Below are 17,941 nucleotides of genomic sequence, written 5' to 3'. Positions count from 1 at the left end.
TTCCGATGTAGTTTAGTTGGTTACTAGCCATTTTTGTACAAAGTTCATTAGGTATCCATTCTTATGATTATGTACCAAGTTCTATGATCTAGGTAGTTATTCTTGAGCTTTGCATTTCCTCTACATTCCTGTGTGAATCAAGCGTGTTCACAACTATTTCTTTGGGGTTGTACAAATAGTGAAATATTGATCCATTTATATCCCCAAAGCATCCTATCATGTCATGAGTTTTATTTCCAAAGTTACTTAGATGATGCAATTCTTGCACATATCAGAGTACCATTATAGAGATCTCAAAAAAAAAGAGAAAGAGTACCATTATAGATAGGACAATAGGAGTAAGTCCATTCTTGATAAAATTACCATCGTTCAACATTATGTGATTCCCAGTAAGTTGTCAAAGTCTTTTCTTTTTCTTATGTCATTCCAAGCTGTATAGAAAGGTCTACCTAATGTTTGTCGTATATATGGTGTATTTGTTCTCTGGCCATACCTCATCGTTCACATGCACCATTATTTTTTCTTCTGGTTAGTCAACCAATGAGCCATTACTCTTAACTTCTTTTCATTCTCCATCGACTTGTATTTACTACAGAGGTAGATGAGATCGTACACTCAATTTCTTAACTTTGACACTATCAGAGATAGACTTCTTATTCACTTGGTTGTATATTTTTTTCCGCTGTAGATTAGCTGGTGGTTACTAGTCATTTCTATACACGGCTGATTAGGACTCCATTTCTTATGATTTTGCATCAATGTCTCATGGTTCAACCATTTTTGTACTTCCCTTTTGATGATCAGGTCTTGCGGGAGATATTGAGTTCACCAACTTGGTCGCCTGACATACTTCTCGCCGCCCTGGTCACTACAAGGTCCTTCCCGCACCAGGAAAAGTTGATGTTGCAGGTAGCTAATCTTTGAGCTATGCATTTCCTCTATCGTTCTGTGTAAATCAAGTCGTGTTCATAATTATCTTTGTGGAGGTCTAGAGAATAGTACATACAGATTGTCATTTTCATGACTCGTCCTATTACATCATATGAGTTCTATTTCCGTAAATATTTAGATTATGCAACTCTTGAGCGTACCAGTGTGTCCATTATAGATATAGTACGACTACTTTTTGATAAAATGACCATTTACAGTGTCTGCAACCTTATCTGAATTCCAGTAGTCTTCTCTCTTTCTCGGTGATCAGAGTTTTGAATGAGCTGGCTGTATGAAATTCTGTGTTCATAATTAACTGACACAAAAAGGCTTTTTCATCAAGTCTGTATGTAAACTGGCATTTTCTTATGCCTCTGTATGTAAACTGGCATTTTCGTATGCCTCACCTTCGTGCTCTGACTATTTAAACTAGCCATTATCCGAGATGTATTAGATTCTTTCTGTTTTTTATATTAATATACATATGGTGTTGTATCAATTTCTATGGTCCAATCATTTCTGCACTTTCCTTTTGGTGATCAGAGTTTTAAACAAGCTGGCTGGCGGGAAATATCGACTTGGTGACCTGGCATGCTGCTCACCGCCATGCTCACCACGAGATCCTCCCGCACCAGCAAAAGTTGACGCAGGTAGTTATTCATTGAGCTATGCATTTCCTCTACATTCCTGTGTGAATCAAGCGTGTTCAAAACTAGTTCTTTGGGATTGTAGAAGTAGTGAAATATTGATTATCATTTACAAATTACGTCCCCAAAGCATCCTATCAAATCGTGAGTTTTATTTCCAAAACTAGTTGGATTATGCAATTCTTGCACATATCAGAATACCATTATAGATAGGAGTAACACCATTTCTTGAAAAATTACCCATCCTTCAACATTATCTGATTTCCATTTAGCTATCAAAGTCTTCTCTTTTTCTTAGGTCATTCCAAGTTGTATAGAAAGCTCCATCTATTGTTTGTTGTATATATGGTGTATTTGTTCTTTGGCCATACCTCATCTTTCACATGCACCATTGTTTTTTCTTCTGGTTAGTCAACCAATGAGAAATTATCTTACCTTATTTTCATTCTCCATCTACTTGTATTAACTACAGAGGAAAATGAGATCATAAGCTCAATTTCTTAACTTTGACACTATTAGAGATAGACTTCTTATTCACTTGGTTGTATTTTTTTCCGCTGTAGATTAGTTGCTCACTAGGCATTTATGTACACGGCTGATTAGGATCCCATTTCTTATGATTTTCCATCAATGTGTGTCCAACCATTTTTGTACTTCGCTTTTGATGATCAGAGTTTTGAACAAGCTGGCTAGCGAGATATATTGAGTTCACCAACTTGGTCGCCTGGCATGCTTCTCACCTCCTGGTCACTACGAGGTCCTTCCTGCACCAGGAAAAGTGGATGTTTTAGGTAGTTATTCTTTGAGCTATCCATTTCCTCCATAGTTCTGTGTAAATCAAGTCGTGTGCATAATTATCTCTATGGAGGTCTAGAGAATAGTGCATACAGATTGTCATTTTCATCCTCAACTCATCCTATTACGTCATATGAGTTCTATTTCCGCAAGTACTTAGATTATGCAATTCTTGCACATACCAGAGTGTCTATTATAGGTATAGTATGGCCACTTGTTGATAAAATGACCACTTACAGTGTCTTTGACCTTATCTGATTTCCAACAGTCTTCTCTCTTTCTTGGTAATTAGAGTTTGGAATGAGCTGGCTGGATGAATTTCTGTGTTGATGATAAACTGAAACAAAATACTTTAACATTAAGTCTGTATGTAACCAGGCATTTTGCATCAATGTGTGTCCAACCATTTTGTACTTCGCTTTTGATGATCAGAGTTTTGAACAAGCTGGCTAGCGAGATATATTGAGTTCACCAACTTGGTCGCCTGGCATGCTTCTCACCTCCTGGTCACTACGAGGTCCTTCCTGCACCAGGAAAAGTGGATGCTGTAGGTAGTTATTCTTTGAGCTATCCATTTCCTCCATAGTTCTGTGTAAATCAAGCCGTGTGCATAATTGTCTCTGTGGAGGTCTAGAGAATAGTGCATACAGATTGTTATTTTCATCCTCAACTCATCCTATTACATCATATGAGTTCTATTTCCGCAAGTACTTAGATTATGCAATTCTTGCACATACCAGAGTGTCGATTATAGGTATAGTATGGCCACTTCTTGATAAAATGACTATCTATAGTGTCTTCGACCTTATCTGATTTCCAATAGTCTTATCTCTTTCTTGGTAATTAGAGTTTTGAATACTGAAACAAAATACTTTTTCATGAAGTCTGTATGTAACCTGACATTTTGCGTCAATGTGTGTCCAACCATTTTTGTACGTCGCTTTTGATGATCAGAGTTTTGAACAAGCTGGCTAGCGAGATATATTGAGTTCACCAACTTGGTCGCCTGGCATGCTTCTTGTCTCCTGGTCACTACGAGGTCCTTCCCGCACCAGGAAAAGTGGGTGTTGTATGTAGTTATTCTTTGAGCTATCCATTTCCTCCATAGTTCTGTGTAAATCAAGTCGTGTGCATAATTATCTCTGTGGAGGTCTAGAGAATAGTGCATACAGATTGTCATTTTCACCCTCAACTCATCCTATTACATCATATGAGTTCTATTTCCGCAAGTACTTAGATTATGTAATTCTTGCACATACCAGAGTGTCTATTATAGGTATAGTATGGCCACTTCTTGATAAAATGACCATTTACAGTGTCTTCGACTTTATCTGATTTCCAGTAGTCTTCTCTCTTTCTTGGTAATTAGAGTTTTGAATGAGCTGGCTGAACTTGGTCGCCTGGCATGCTTCTTGTCTCCTGGTCACTACGAGGTCCTTCCCGCACCAGGAAAAGTGGGTGTTGTATGTAGTTATTCTTTGAGCTATCCATTTCCTCCATAGTTCTGTGTAAATCAAGTCGTGTGCATAATTATCTCTGTGGAGGTCTAGAGAATAGTGCATACAGATTGTCATTTTCACCCTCAACTCATCCTATTACATCATATGAGTTCTATTTCCGCAAGTACTTAGATTATGTAATTTTTGCACATACCAGAGTGCGGATGAACCCCGGTACCTAGATGGGTAGGTGCGCACCCCTTCCGCATCTGACATCTGTCCACTTGGTCAAAGGTCATTACCATCTCCGTAGCGTTTAATTAGCATGCCCAGTCTCCGCTCCATCCACGCCCGCGACCAGCAGATCTCCACTCCATGCAGCTGCCTTCATCCATTCCTCTGTAGCGGGATTAGCTACTCAGTTACTACTTAGCGTTTAGGCTACTGGAGTCAATTCGGAAAAGATTGATTTGATTTTTCCACACATCGTTTAGGCTACTTTCTCCACAGCTGTTCCAATTGACGACAACGGCTCTCGATTGGCGGAGCTGGGGAATCGAAGCGATGGTGAGCGCTGGTGGTGGCCTTGCCCGCTCCAATCCGGCCTCCTCTGTTGCCGCCAGACCCACGCCGGAGCGGCACAAATTGGGGCGGAGCTCCCTCGCCAGCCGAATCCAGCCGGTCTGAGCTGCTCCACCAACGAATCTTGGATTTTTCTCTTCCGCTTATGCTCTCAGTTCAAAAATTGTAGCGGATTTGTGCCCAAAAATGCTAATTTCTGTAAAGATTCTCTTCCAGATACAGTTTGTATTTGAAGGAGCTCGCTTGGTCGATTTGCATGGCGGCCCAAATCAATTCAACTCGCGTTGAGCGCCTCTAGCAGTTCACCGAGCCGAATCAAACCAGGTCGCGTCGGCGGATGAGACCCTGTGTCCTCCGACCGGCGGACGGTGCGCGGCTGTGGAGAGGACGCTTGGGTAGACTCATCGGCGAGCTTGGTCAGGATTTTGAGCAGCTTCGCTTCGCTGTGCAGGTCGGCTCGCGGTCAGTAGTAGAGCGTGTAAGTGGGGATTAGCGAATTATCTACTCTAGTTACTGTACACGGCGTGGGATACGGTCAAAGGGCAAGCTAAATTAGTACGAATCTTCACGCAGATCAGACGGTGATTGACGCATGCGTAGCTACCCATGTGGGTACCAAATTCACTCTCTACCAGAGTGTCTATTATAGGTATAGTATGACCACTTCTTGATAAAATGACCATTTACAATGTCTTCGACTTTATCTGATTTCCAGTAGTCTTCTCTCTTTCTTGGTAATTAGAGTTTTGAATGAGCTGGCTGGATGAAATGCTGTGTTGATGATAAACTGAAACAAAATACTTTTTCATGAAGTCTGTATGTAACCTGACATTTTCTTAAGCCTCAACTTCGTGCTCTGAACATTTAAACTAGCCATTATCCGAGATGTACCAAATTATTTCTGTTTCATATTAGGATATACATGGTTAGGTTCTTTTCATTCTCCAACCAAATGTTTCTTTTCTGCCTCTTTTTATTAACCACGTCGCCTAAATAAGGGCTGCTACTGAGCCTGATTCATAGCCTACTTTTCTTAAGTTTGACATTAACAGAGATAGACACACTTGTGACTTATTCACTTGGCTGTCTTTTTGTTGTTGTAGACTAATTTGTTACTCGGTTCTAGTGAAGGCTGAGATGCGTCACTTTTTGTATCAGTTTATCATGGTCCACCCATTTCTGCACATTCCTTCTGCTGACCAGATCAGTTCTGAACGAGCTGGCTGCAGAGTTCACTGACTTAGTTGCCTGGAATGCTGCTCGCTCCCTACCAGCCAGTGGGTGCAGGTATTTATTAATGCATTTCCCTAACATGAGTTTTATTTCCAAAAATACTTAGATCATGCAGTTCGTGCACATATCAGAGCGTCCATTATAGAGTATAAGGCGATTTCTTGATAAAATGATCATCCTTCAACCTCATCTTATTTTCCAGCAAGTAGTCAAAGTCTTCTCTTTATTATGTCGTAGAAAGCTCCATCTATTGTTTGTCGTATTCGTATGGTTTATTTCTCTTTTTTCTTTTTTCTTGTTGGTCAATCAATTAACATTTACGCATGTTGTTGGCAGTGTATAAATCTTTGTTTTTGTTACAGTTGCTGCACATTGTGTTACTCAGTTAAAAATTACATGGATATGGATTTAAGTCATTTCATATTCCCCGCCCTCTCTAGGAGCACGTGATCAATCTCTCATTTTTTAAATATGTGTTGTAGAATTATATATATTTTTCCCCGGTGAAGGTTTTCAACATTTAATGTTCATACTTGTTTTAAGAACCCATCTGGTACTAACTTGCATCCTTGTGTGCGTCTATCCGCCCAGTGGCATCACAAGCAGCACTAGAGAAGACTTCTTGCACGGAAAATAGTAAAGTGGATTTGCATTATTTAAACATACTAGCTAAATCAGTAGTGCATGCCCCTAATTTTTGTGGTGATTCCCTCAATCAAGCATACTAGCTAAATCTAGTGGTTCTTCAACCCATGCAGGTTAGGCTTGATGGCTTGCTGACCGGCCACACAGCTTGGCTTGTCCCCGGCTACTTCGGTCCAGCCTGACCCAACCAATCCGCCTCCAGCGATGTTGCTGTTGTGCTGGCTGAGGCCTCTTGTGCCTCATGGAGGGATGTTGGCTTGGCCGGCCCTCTACTTCCCACTTCACCTCTGCCCTTGCTACCGTGCAACAGCGGTGAGGTCCCCACGGCAGCGGTGGCTTCCTCTACACCTCTGTCGTTTAGGTAAGTTATCAGGTTCCTCTCATTTTTCCTCTATGTATATGTGATACCATTGCCACCGAGCTAATGAACTATATTTTGATGTGGCTTACAGTTATGTTTGGATTTGCTTTTCTTTTTCTAGGTCTGTTCATTTTCGGATGATGATCTAGTTTATACATCCGTTCTTCTGAAATTCTCAATGAGGAAGAACCACTGACCTGAATTGAGGAGACCTCATAATTCTTTTGTTTGATTTTTTTTCTATAGTTACTTTAGTATTCTATAATTTTTTTTTGTCAAAAACCCGAAAGGAATAGATAATAAAATAATAAAATTGCAAAACCAGAGAACTAATTAATAAGATTTGATTTTTCTTTTCGCACCCTCATGGCCTTTCTATCCTTCTAATCAAATATTAGGATTCAAAATAAAGCGGCTAGAATTTGCTTCTAGTTTATATACTCCTCTAGAAGAGCATTCGTTTCTACAAATCAGAGGTTTGTGATGACATGTGTGTTAATAGGTAATGGCCTGATTTATTTGCACCCAGACGGATTCTTATCTTTTATTTATTCCTTTTTAGTTTAAGCATTGTATGGAAAATATTTTATACATTTATGTAATTGTTCGGAGTACTCCCTTGGGATTGTTATGTAGTCTCCTTTTTCGGGTCAATATCTTGGATTATATATATTTTTGGCTGTTGTCCGATGATGATCAAACTAAATACTTTCATTCTTCTGATGCGCTATCACTTGGTGCGTTGCGAAAGAAATTTGGAGACCTGAACTGAGGAGACATTTGTTTACATGCTTTGTCTGTCCTCCCAAAAATACAACCTTTTTGGCGTGTAGTTGCAAATAAAAAAGATCCATTTTTGTTGTTGATGTTGCTTCACATATGGAAGAATGGTTTGATATTAACTGTTTGGTCACCTGAACTACGACCTTTTACTACAATTATATTCAAGCTTGACGGACTTTGTTGGCTTACTTACGTGGCTTTTCCTGGTACGTGGCCTGGTTGTTCCGGCTTCAGCAATGATGTTGTTGTGCTGTTTGCGGCCTCCTGCGCCTCACGCATGGTTGTGGGCTTGGCCGGCCTTCTGCTGCATCTACTTCCTGCTTCACCTCTACTCTCGCAGTCGTGCGATGGCAAGGAGTTTACCGCGGTAGATGTATCCTCCTTTTACACACCTCTGTGGCTTAGGTAAGTTATCAGGTTCACTTCTTTTTCATCTACGTATCTGTGATATCATGACCATCAAATGGATGAACTAGATTTTTATTCAGCCTTCAGTTATGTTGGATTTGCTTTTCTTTTCCAAGATCTGTTTGTTCTCTAATGAAGATCCAAATTGTACTTTTGTTCTTCTGAAATTCTCAATGTGGAAGAACTAGAGACATGAATTGAGTAGACCACATCAATCTTATGCTTGATTCTATTTCTAGAGTCTGTTCTTGTTTCTACAATCTTGGAATTTATCTATTTTGGTTGTTATTAGATGATAATCAAATTAAATACTTTCATTTGTGTGATACGCTATCTCATGGTGCAGTGCGAACTGAGGAGATATTTGTTTACATTGTTTATCGCTCTTCCCTATTTCTCTTGTAATTGCAAATAAAAAACATTAATTTTTGTTGTTGATGTTGCTTCAAATCTAGAAGAATGGCTTGAATTTGCTTCTAGTATATATACTCCTCTAGAAGAGCATTCGTTTCTACAAATCGGCTAGAATTTGCCGTGTTAAACAGCACAACGATAGTTAAACAGCACAACACATTATTTTGTGATATCATGACCATCAAATCTTGTTCATTGATTTGATGGTCATGATATCACAGATACGTAGACTATAGAGTTCATCGTTAAGCACAACACATTATCAAACTTTGTCGTGTTACCTCTCTTTTGGTAGATTATAGACATCTATCTAGAAACTTATTTTCCTTGCATATTGTTTTCCTAGAGGTTTGGTAGCAGATCTTTATTGTCTGTGGCTCTTCGGTATTTGGTTGTTCATTGGCTAGAATAATTTACAACATTAGCTTAGTTTTCAATGCTCATTTGTTTTGTTGGTCATTTTGCACTAATTCGCTGAGAAGGAGCCACTATTGTGGCATAGCTAATCGAATAGCAGAATGTCTTGCTATCGCCTTTGAAATTTCAACTACACTAAAACTTTCCATTAGCAACATAATAGTTGCATCAAATTCTTAATCTGATGATCTGATGAACCAGTTCAATATCTGGTTGTGCTGCTGCAAGACTGGGAGATGGACCTCGGGGGTTAAAGGCTTGGACCTGATAATTGCAGGAACTCTGAAGAATTTAGCTCCGCGTCATCATTTTTCGCACCAAGTTTTATTATGCATTATGGGGTAAAACCCTCTGGTGGTTTATTGTGTTTTCTTATTTCATTTGATGGTTCATTTCATGTGTTTGAAGGGTTTTTGTCGATGCCTAATTACCTATGAGGATACACGAGTTCATGGGTAATTGCGTGTGAGGCATTTCTCTGGCACCACTCTTTTCTCCGCATTGAAGATCTGGTGTATCCCTCAAAAAAAGATGTTCTTATGTTTAAATGGTTGCGAGATGTTGTAGATGGATGGTATAATGTCCAATGAATCATGTATTATCTCTATCTTATCATATCCCATATCGAGTTTTATTTTGTACTTAAAAAATCCGGTTACTTTAAATTTGGTGGTTCATTTCTTTTTTGCTGTTGAATGGGGCATTGTCGATTAAGGAGAGACAAAAGTTTATGGGTGATTCATGACTGAAGTATTTCTGTGACGGCACTCTTTTTCACCTTGGATATCTGATGCATCCTCTGTTGTTGATGTCTTTTGCTTCCCTAGAACTTCCTTTCAAAAGCTTTTTTTATTGGGTTTAATGGGCGAGAGATGAGATGATGAACGAGATTAATTTCCCTATTGGTTTGATTGGCCCATATGATGGCCTAAATGTTGAACTGAATCTGATCATTCTCTTGTTTCCGCCAAAAAAAGATAAGTATTTTGCTAGTTTTGTTCTTGGTAGAGTAATTTCATTTATTAGATAGAACGACTAGTTTCAGAACTTTGTTTGGCCTTGGAGAAAGTTTTGCTTCCGTTCGTTGCAACTAACATTAGGTACTGTTCTGCAACAGATATTTAGTTTATATTGGCAATTTTCTTTATGAGATTATGTTCTGCTTCTGCAAGTTTTCTTATGGCTCTCATTATGCATATACCATGTTGGCGTTCCCAGGGCATGCAGTTCTGAAACTCCTCCCACATTAATGGTATCATTGCAATAACTGACGACTATAGATATGGTGAGTTTCCAAACAATCATTTGGCCTTTCTAGCACTAAAGTTGAAATTTATAATTGTTAGCTGATATCCTAGTCTTAGTGTTCATATTGCTTCTGTTGGTATGAAGACATGCTGCTGGTTTGGTCTAGAATTAGTAAGGCTCTTTGGTCTTGTACTTTCCTATGACCATATTCATGCTCCTGTGCATGTGTTGTAACTTGTTAATCTTGCGTAGTTGATAAAATTAGTATCTTTGCATGCCCCGTGCATGACTAAATAGTCAGTTTTGTTTATAAATAATTATCCTAGTGTAATTATGTACTTTATTTGGTACATTTTGTTATCTAATATATGGTGGTTTAGCTAGGGTAAGTGCTTGGCTTCTAAACTAATGAACTTTCATGCTATTGTTGTTGGTAGATATATTTGCCTCTAGCATGTGTAGGTGTTGCCATATTATTTCGGTGTTTATTTAAATCTAACAAGGATATCTAATTCCATAGTGCATGTCTGTGGGTCTACCGGCTCCCTCATTGACTAGCTTGCCTCCAACTTCTCACACAGGTTGGTCTTTTGTTTCGTTCTTACCTGGCCATTCTGGCTTTAAACAGTCGGTGGAAGACCCTTGCCTCTCACAACGTCCCTCACACCCCTCCTCCAGATTCGAATCTACACGAAAAAGAGAAAGATGCATTCGCAAAAGATAGAAAGAGGCTGTTAGGGTTGGCCCTTCCACCATCAGGGATGGATCGCCGCCAGCGGGCTCTGCTGCCTCTCCTACGTGGGAAACGAGCCCAGCCTAACCCGCTCAAGATCTTCCCTGAGTTCACCTGCTGTCAACGATTGGGTCTGCGATGTCCCCGCTTGGTAGCAACTTGGAAGACATGCTTCACAATTCCTGAGACGGTGGAAAGCTTCCTCAACTCCAACCTCTCTCTAGCAGCAAGGTGAAGCCATCTCTTCTGTGTGGTTCTCTTTCCTGTCTTATGTAACATCATCTTTTATTTTATGTTAAGTTCCCCATTACATGTGTTGCTTTGTGATGCACAATCTTATTTCTGTCGATATTTGGTGCATGATTGACATGTCATGTACATGTGTGTAGCTATTGTCTAGTTTTTTTGCACATGTCTGAGGGGTTCGGTTCAAAAACATTTGATCTTTATTTAGCTGTAGTTATGCAAGCCTATAACCGTTTGTTTTGTCACATGGTTTGAGCAACAACCAGTAGGTAGTTTTCTTTTCTTTTTCCATAAAATAGGTATAGACTACTTGATATTTAATCGAAAGTTTGGCTTTGCAATCACACTATTGTGACAAGGAGTATGATTAGACCTCAGAACTCGAATCAGATGCAACCATATTATGCCGCTCTGCTGGTCAAGCACCAAGGTCTGCTGACATGAAGAGAAAAAAGTGCTTCAGTCCTTAGCGGCATCATCAGGTTGTTCTCCCCTCCTTGGCATTGCTCGCGAGTTCACCACCAATGGTTTCCCCTTGATTTCCTTGATTTTGCTCATGTGGTTAGTGCATACTCCTTTTATAAACTGATTGGAACCAAAAGAAACCTTTTTTTGCTGGGGGAGAAACCTTTGGTTGTTGTTAAGTAAATATGGGCCAGAGTATTTATCTGTGTAAATGTTTGAAGTCATGAGCTATCATAATTTTTATTTATGTTTGATCATGCTTTTCATTTATTTAATAGATGCTTGAATAATTTATTCTCCATGTACAATACAATGATACTTTTTTTTGCTAAATGCGAAGTCTAGTCACGAGTTCGGAGTTCCTATCATACTGTGCTTAGAAACTGATGTCCCTGGGGTATTTTATGATATGTTGTTTGTATGACAGCGATGATGAAATCCTCCGGAGCGTCCTCATGCTGCTATTTGGCCTGGTGTACTTACTAGCTTGGAGCGTCTGGGCATGTTGTTTGCTGCGTTCATTCCCGCTGGTGGAGAAGACGGAGGTGGATGTGGTGATCGAGGATGTGCCGAGCAGCACCCACACCGTGACCGTCAAGTTGGTGCTCATGGAGGCCACGGCCTCATTGAGGGCCCTGCCAAGAAGCTCGTGGTGGCCGTCTTCAAGGATGAGAATTGAGGACACAAAGAAGCAGCTCAAGGGCAATGATGTTGGTGACCTAGCCTCTTCAATCTGGTATGCAGGTATGGTACCTCCTTCTGCATCTCTTTTGTACCTTGTTTTCACACTCTTGGTGTCCATACAAATTTGATGGCAACTGGATTATCGAGACTGGTGAAAATATCTTGGCGATTGTTGTATATGTTTGCACTATGGTTAAGACTTATGAAGGTTAGTGCAGTCATCATGACCGAAGACTCGAGTTCTGTTTACTCACTGATTTGTAAATATTTTATCTGGGTGACACTGCCATATTAACGAAGATCTCACGAGTTCAATGAATTATATTCGGCTGGAGCTCGCCAGCTGCCAAGTGTATTTCAGATTCTTGTTGGAGCTACAACTTGATTTCTTACATTTTTAGCTAGCACGTGAGATGTGTGTATCTGCTAGTTGAAGTTGGAGGTTTTTGTTTCCAGGTGTGATGATATTTCAGATTTTCGCAGCTCATTAGGCTATAGATTACAGCGGGCACGGTAGCTCAGTAATATGATGTTTGTATAATTTTTTACTGCTGAAATGAAGTGATGTATAGTAGACTGAAGCAACTACTCCCGAATTAGACACACAAGAGCACGTAAAAACATACTGTATATGCACTAGATGGCAACTGGTCATAATCATGTGATTTTATTTGGAAGTGTTGCTTTGTAAATATGCATAGTTGAATAAAGACATCTTAAACTAGTCCGATTTTGGACAAAAGGTGCTGTCAATATCGAAATAAGTTTTATGTTGGAATGACCTTCCATGAACCATTGAGCCTATTCTTTTGCCTTGTAGACAATCTGAGTTCAGTAGTACTATTTCCTGTCATTTGGTTTGGTTGTGTTGAGGTGTTTTACTTATTGATTTGCACAACATAAGGTGAAACTTTATCACAAAAACCTGGTTAATATGAAGTTTTGTCAGTCTAATGCTTGAACTCTGGTGGAAACAGGTTCGGAGGTAGTAGTACCATCTTCCAACTATTGACTTACCTAATGTGGAGCACTTGAAGGTGGTGCTTGAAGCAGCAGTTGAAGGAGGTGCTGGGCACACACAACCTGGACATGTTGGAGAAGATGAAGCCTAAGATGGTACATGCTGTGGATGATATGAAGTTTAGCAACCCGGACTACTTGTTGCTGACCTCTCAAGCCAGCTGTATGTGTTGTTGGGCTGCCATAGCTGAATGTTGAAGAAGGCAAAACCGGAGAGTGAGAGATCCATGTACTACTAATACTGAGTTGTGTGTGTGGCAAACCGAGAGAATTAACGTTTCACAATTCTGAGAGATGAGATGCACGTAGTGTATGGTTTTCTTTTCATTCTTGCATGTTGTGTTGCGGCAATATAGACACCTTCTTGACTCCCTGTAACATAAATATATTGTATTTCGTGTCAAGCTGACACCTGCTTGCTAGCATTTGTTGTGTACGAAGCTTTGCTCCAGTTTTGCTATATCAACAATTGTAAAATCAAAAAGTATTAATTACATTGCTGTTTTGAACTTTGCTCCCAATAACATGGAATTGGTACTGACATGGGGTCGAGTTTTGAAACTGAAACAGTCAACGAGCAATATCTTAGCTACTGTATATGCTGCAGCCAACGTGAACTAGCAACCATGGTAGCATTAGAGAATAGGAACAAAAAAGATGTCTCATTTACTTCCAATAATATACTTTTTTGTGACATAATTTTTATTTTGTTGACCAACTTTATAGTAGAATACTTTTCTTCAATATTAAGTCAATTATTAAATTAGAAAAAACATGTGTATGCAGGACAAAATTGATCAATTAAACTGGAATGGGTGAATGGATTTAGCGGTATTCAGCCCGGCCGGCGTGAATCGTATAGGCATTGAACGAGTGGCGTGTCATGTCACTAATTAATTCACGAAATCTATCCAGTTTTGTGATACGTATGGTGCACGCCTTCCGCTATTACTGGAACCTATCAATCCGTAAATTTGGTATGGGAAAAAGTTATGGAAGGTGAGTTATTAGTCATCGGTAATTAATCCAGGAAGGAGAAGTTTCACCTACCATGTCCACGTCACTGATCCGTGGCTGTCAAATCTGATCCGTCTATCAGTGCTTCCCTTCAAGCAAATCAAGGGTGGTAGGTGGGAAGTGTATCAGCGCTTTCCTGTGAGCAAATCAAGGAACGTAAGTGGGAAAATTTAGCGGGAGCTTTGAATCCTTTAGCAAAAATTTAGCCCCTAATACCATGATCTCCCTTGGCTCTATATATACAACGAGGGGTGTAAGCTAACGCGTGCGTCGTGTGTGACGACTTAGACTTTGACTCTTTACTCGTCGAGGAGAGGAGAGGAGAGGAGAGGAGAGGAGACGGCACTCTTCGTCCTCATGATCCGCGAGGCTAGTCATCTGATCTCCGTTCGCCCGACCACGGGCAAAGTCTTCTCCGGGTGGAGATCCTGCAACAGGTATACTTGAGTTTTTCTTTCCCCATGGTTGGATGCATGGGTTGATTTGTGGAGGATTATTTATCGCTGTTGACGTCTTTGGATGCATGGTTTATGGAGGATGATGTCCATCATCGTGGTCAGATCGAGTTGCCTCACCTCGCTGATCCGTTTCTCTTGGCCCGATCCGATCTTCGTTGGTCCGGCCGTGCGCAGGTGATGGCTTCTCCCGGATGAATCCCGCGACAGGTATGTCACTTGAGTTTTTCTTTCCTGGTTGTTTGCATGGGTGTTGATTCTTTTACACAAAATAGTTAGTTATATAAAACAGTTAACACTGGCTTCTTCCGCATGGTTCTAACTTTCACTTACTCACATGATCACTGATTCACATGGGTGGTACCCAAAGCCATTAGAGATTACTGTATTGACTTTGGTATGAATCAAAACGGGAGGAAAAACTTATCCTAGAAAAATAGAGTACCTCAGGAGCATGAGGCAAGAGTTTCTTTTCGAGTGGGCGGTACCGTCAAACAATTGCCCGAGACGTGTGGCTAGCGGTGGCCAGTGCAGGTATCTGAACGACGCCACCGGATTTTCCTGCGCGCGAGTGAAGTTCGTCGACATGAGACTGAAGCTCGGAGTCGAAGAGGTGAAAGGCGATGCATCAGGATTAAGGGGGTGAATATTAGCTTTAGTAATCATTTTTTTTGCGAAACACAATACAATCAAAGGCGCTCATACATACGCGCACACACTCACTCCTATGAATGCACGCACATGGCACCGACCGGTTTTCCTCCGAGAGGTGGCGCGCGTCGAACTTCCACGTCTCAAAGGAGATCCAGTTGTGAGAGTTGAGCGTGTACACCAGCTCTTCATCTCCAAGTGCCCATACACTCCTGGCCATGGCACACTCTAACAGAGAATGCCTCCAAGAATCAACTGCACCACATAGAGTGCAACGTGGTGTTGTCGACATATTGCGGTGATGAAGCAAATCAGCTGTCGGTACGCATGGTATGGACATATTTCTTCGAATCAGTATTGGAAACATGCAAATCAATATCTCTCTCTTTTTTATTCTTTCACCTTCAATAAGCTAAGAGCATGTAGAAAATAAAGATAACATGTGTTGAATATTACTGGGTTTGATTTCTGTGCGAGAGAAACATTTTTTGCTACTTTAAAGTGCATTGGAAACATAGAAGTATACTCTTTTATGGACCTGTAGTCCATGGGGGAACTACTCACGGAGCATGATGGAGGCGATGGCGTTGATGGAGATGGCTTCCGGGGGCACTTCCCCGTCCCGGCAGGGTGCCGGGACAGAGACTTCTGTCCCCCGAATTGGAGTTTCGCGATGGTGGCGGCGCCCCTGGAGTCTTTCTGGAGTTTCGTCAAGTGGTATTGCGTTTTTAGGTCGAAAGGGCTTAAATAGGCGAGGAGGCGGCGCAGGAGGGGCACCAGGGCGCCCTCCCCATAGGCCGGCGCGGCCAGGGGCCTGCCCGCGCGGCCCTATGGTGTGGGGGCCCCAGGCCTCCCCTCTGACTCCCCTTCGGTGTCCTGGTCCGTCCCGGTGAATTATGATGTTTGGTCTTCGTTTCGTCGAATTCCGAGAATATTGCCCGAACAACCTTTCTGGAACCAAAAACAGCAGAAAACAGGAACTGGCACTGTGTAATAGGTTAGTTCCGAAAAATGCATAAAAACATTATAAAGTGTGAGCAAAACATGTAGGTATTGTCATAAAACAAGCATGGAACATCAGAAATTATAGGTACGTTGGAGACGCATCAGGTACCAACGCCGTTGTTGCAAGCGGCTATATGAGTGATATGAGGATGTCTAAATTGTAGTAGATGGTTGGGACCGCAACATATTAACGATTGAACTAATCGCAAACAGTGTGTACAAGATGAATTGTTTGTAATTTGTTAGAACATCACAAATGAAAAATAATAAGCTCGCAATTCAAAAATATTGCAAGGGTCAACTCTATCGATCCGTATATTTGGTATGGGAAAAAGTTATGGAACGTGAGTTATTAGTTGACAGTAATTAACCCAGGAAGGAGAAGCATCACCTACCCTCTCCACGTCACTGATCCGTGGCTGTCAAATCTGATCCATCTATCAGTGCTTCCCTTCAAGCAAATCAAGGGTGATAGATGGGAAGTCTATCAGCGCTTCCCTGTGAGCAAATCAAGGACCGTAGGTGGGAAGATTTAGCGGGAGCTTTGAATACTTTAGCGAAAATTCAACCTCTAATACCATGCCCTCCCTCGACTCTATATATACAAAGAGGGGTGTAAGCTAACGCGTGCGTCGTGTGTGACGACTTAGACTTTGACTCTTTACTCGTCGAGGAGAGGAGAGGAGAGGGCACTCTCCGTCCTCGTGGTCCGCGAGGCTAGCCATCTGTTTCTGTTGGTCCATCCGATCTCCGCTCGCCCGGCTGCGGGCAAAGTCTTCACCGGATGGAGATCCTGCAACAGGTATACGTCAGATCTGTTACTCGAGTTTTTCTTGCCCCATAGTTGGTTGCATGGGTTGATTTGTGGAGGATTATTTATCTCTGTTGACGTCTTTGGATGCATGGTTTGTGGAGGACGGTCTCCATCCTCGTGGTCCGATCGAGTTGCCTCACATTGCCAATCATTTATGTTGGTCGATCCGATCTGCGTGTTGGTCCGGCCGCGCGCAGGCGATGGCTTCACCGGATGAATCCCACGACAGGTATGTGTTTTCATATTAGTACATGGTTAGGTTCTTTTCATTCTCCAAACAAATGTATTTTTCTGTCCCTTTGTATTAATAACTACGGCGCGCTAAAAAAAGGGCTGCTACTAGAGTCAGACTCATAGCATGGTTTTCTAGCAGAACCGGGTCAGTCGTATGTCCATGTCAATCAAGGCGTCCTCCTCGCCCTCAGAGAGCACACCAGCGAGGAAGTCATCTCCTGCAAACTTGCTGTCATAGTAATGGTAAATTGTCAGTAATTCATATAAACTTTTCAAATTCACGTGTGGGTGTAACTTACTTTACTAACACATGCCGTACGTGAAATATATTTCTAACATCCCCGCAGTCGTAGCGGTAGCGTCGTGAACAATTGAAGTATCTACTTGTGCGGGTAGATACTTTAACAACACTTTTGAGGTCCAGTCCACCTACGCTTTGCCAAATTATCCTTTGTAAGAAGAACCTTGTTATTGAGAAACCACATGAATATTTTAATTTTCAAGGGGATTTTTAGTTTCCATAAATATTTACGCAAAAATCTTGTATGACCATTCATATAGTCAAGATACATAGATTTAACTGTAAACAACCCGGAATCTGTAAGCCTCCATACAAATTTATCAGGTTCCGAATTAATGTTAATAGCCATGAGCCTCTGGCACAGATGCAACCACTCAATATATTTTGGTTCATTTAGACTCCTCCGAAAGGTAA

The 17,941-nt window shown here is 41.1% G+C and overlaps 3 non-coding genes and 2 pseudogenes across 3 annotated transcripts; all 5 read left to right on the top strand.

Annotated features, from left to right (window-relative positions):
• Positions 1-6,762: 6,762 nt before the first annotated feature.
• LOC124668752 lies at positions 6,763-6,844 on the top strand. Its single transcript, XR_006991840.1, has one exon. It is a non-coding gene; the product is annotated as a small nucleolar RNA Z159/U59 (small nucleolar RNA).
• A 470-nt stretch (positions 6,845-7,314) lies between these two features.
• Positions 7,315-7,410, top strand: LOC124668742 (annotated as a pseudogene).
• A 538-nt stretch (positions 7,411-7,948) lies between these two features.
• LOC124668744 lies at positions 7,949-8,030 on the top strand. The gene has a single exon (XR_006991834.1). It is a non-coding gene; the product is annotated as a small nucleolar RNA Z159/U59 (small nucleolar RNA).
• Positions 8,031-9,349: 1,319 nt separating this feature from the next.
• On the top strand, positions 9,350-9,453 carry LOC124668848 (annotated as a pseudogene).
• Positions 9,454-9,524: 71 nt separating this feature from the next.
• On the top strand, positions 9,525-9,610 carry LOC124668851. Its single transcript, XR_006991922.1, has one exon. It is a non-coding gene; the product is annotated as a small nucleolar RNA Z102/R77 (small nucleolar RNA).
• The last annotated feature ends 8,331 nt before the right edge of the window (positions 9,611-17,941 follow it).

The sequence above is a fragment of the Lolium rigidum genome, chromosome 6 (assembly GCF_022539505.1).
Source record: "Lolium rigidum isolate FL_2022 chromosome 6, APGP_CSIRO_Lrig_0.1, whole genome shotgun sequence".
In the NCBI taxonomy this organism is placed as follows: Eukaryota; Viridiplantae; Streptophyta; class Magnoliopsida; order Poales; family Poaceae; genus Lolium; species Lolium rigidum.
The sequence above is the reverse complement of the archived record's forward strand: the minus strand, read 5'-3'. Positions and strand labels throughout refer to the sequence as shown.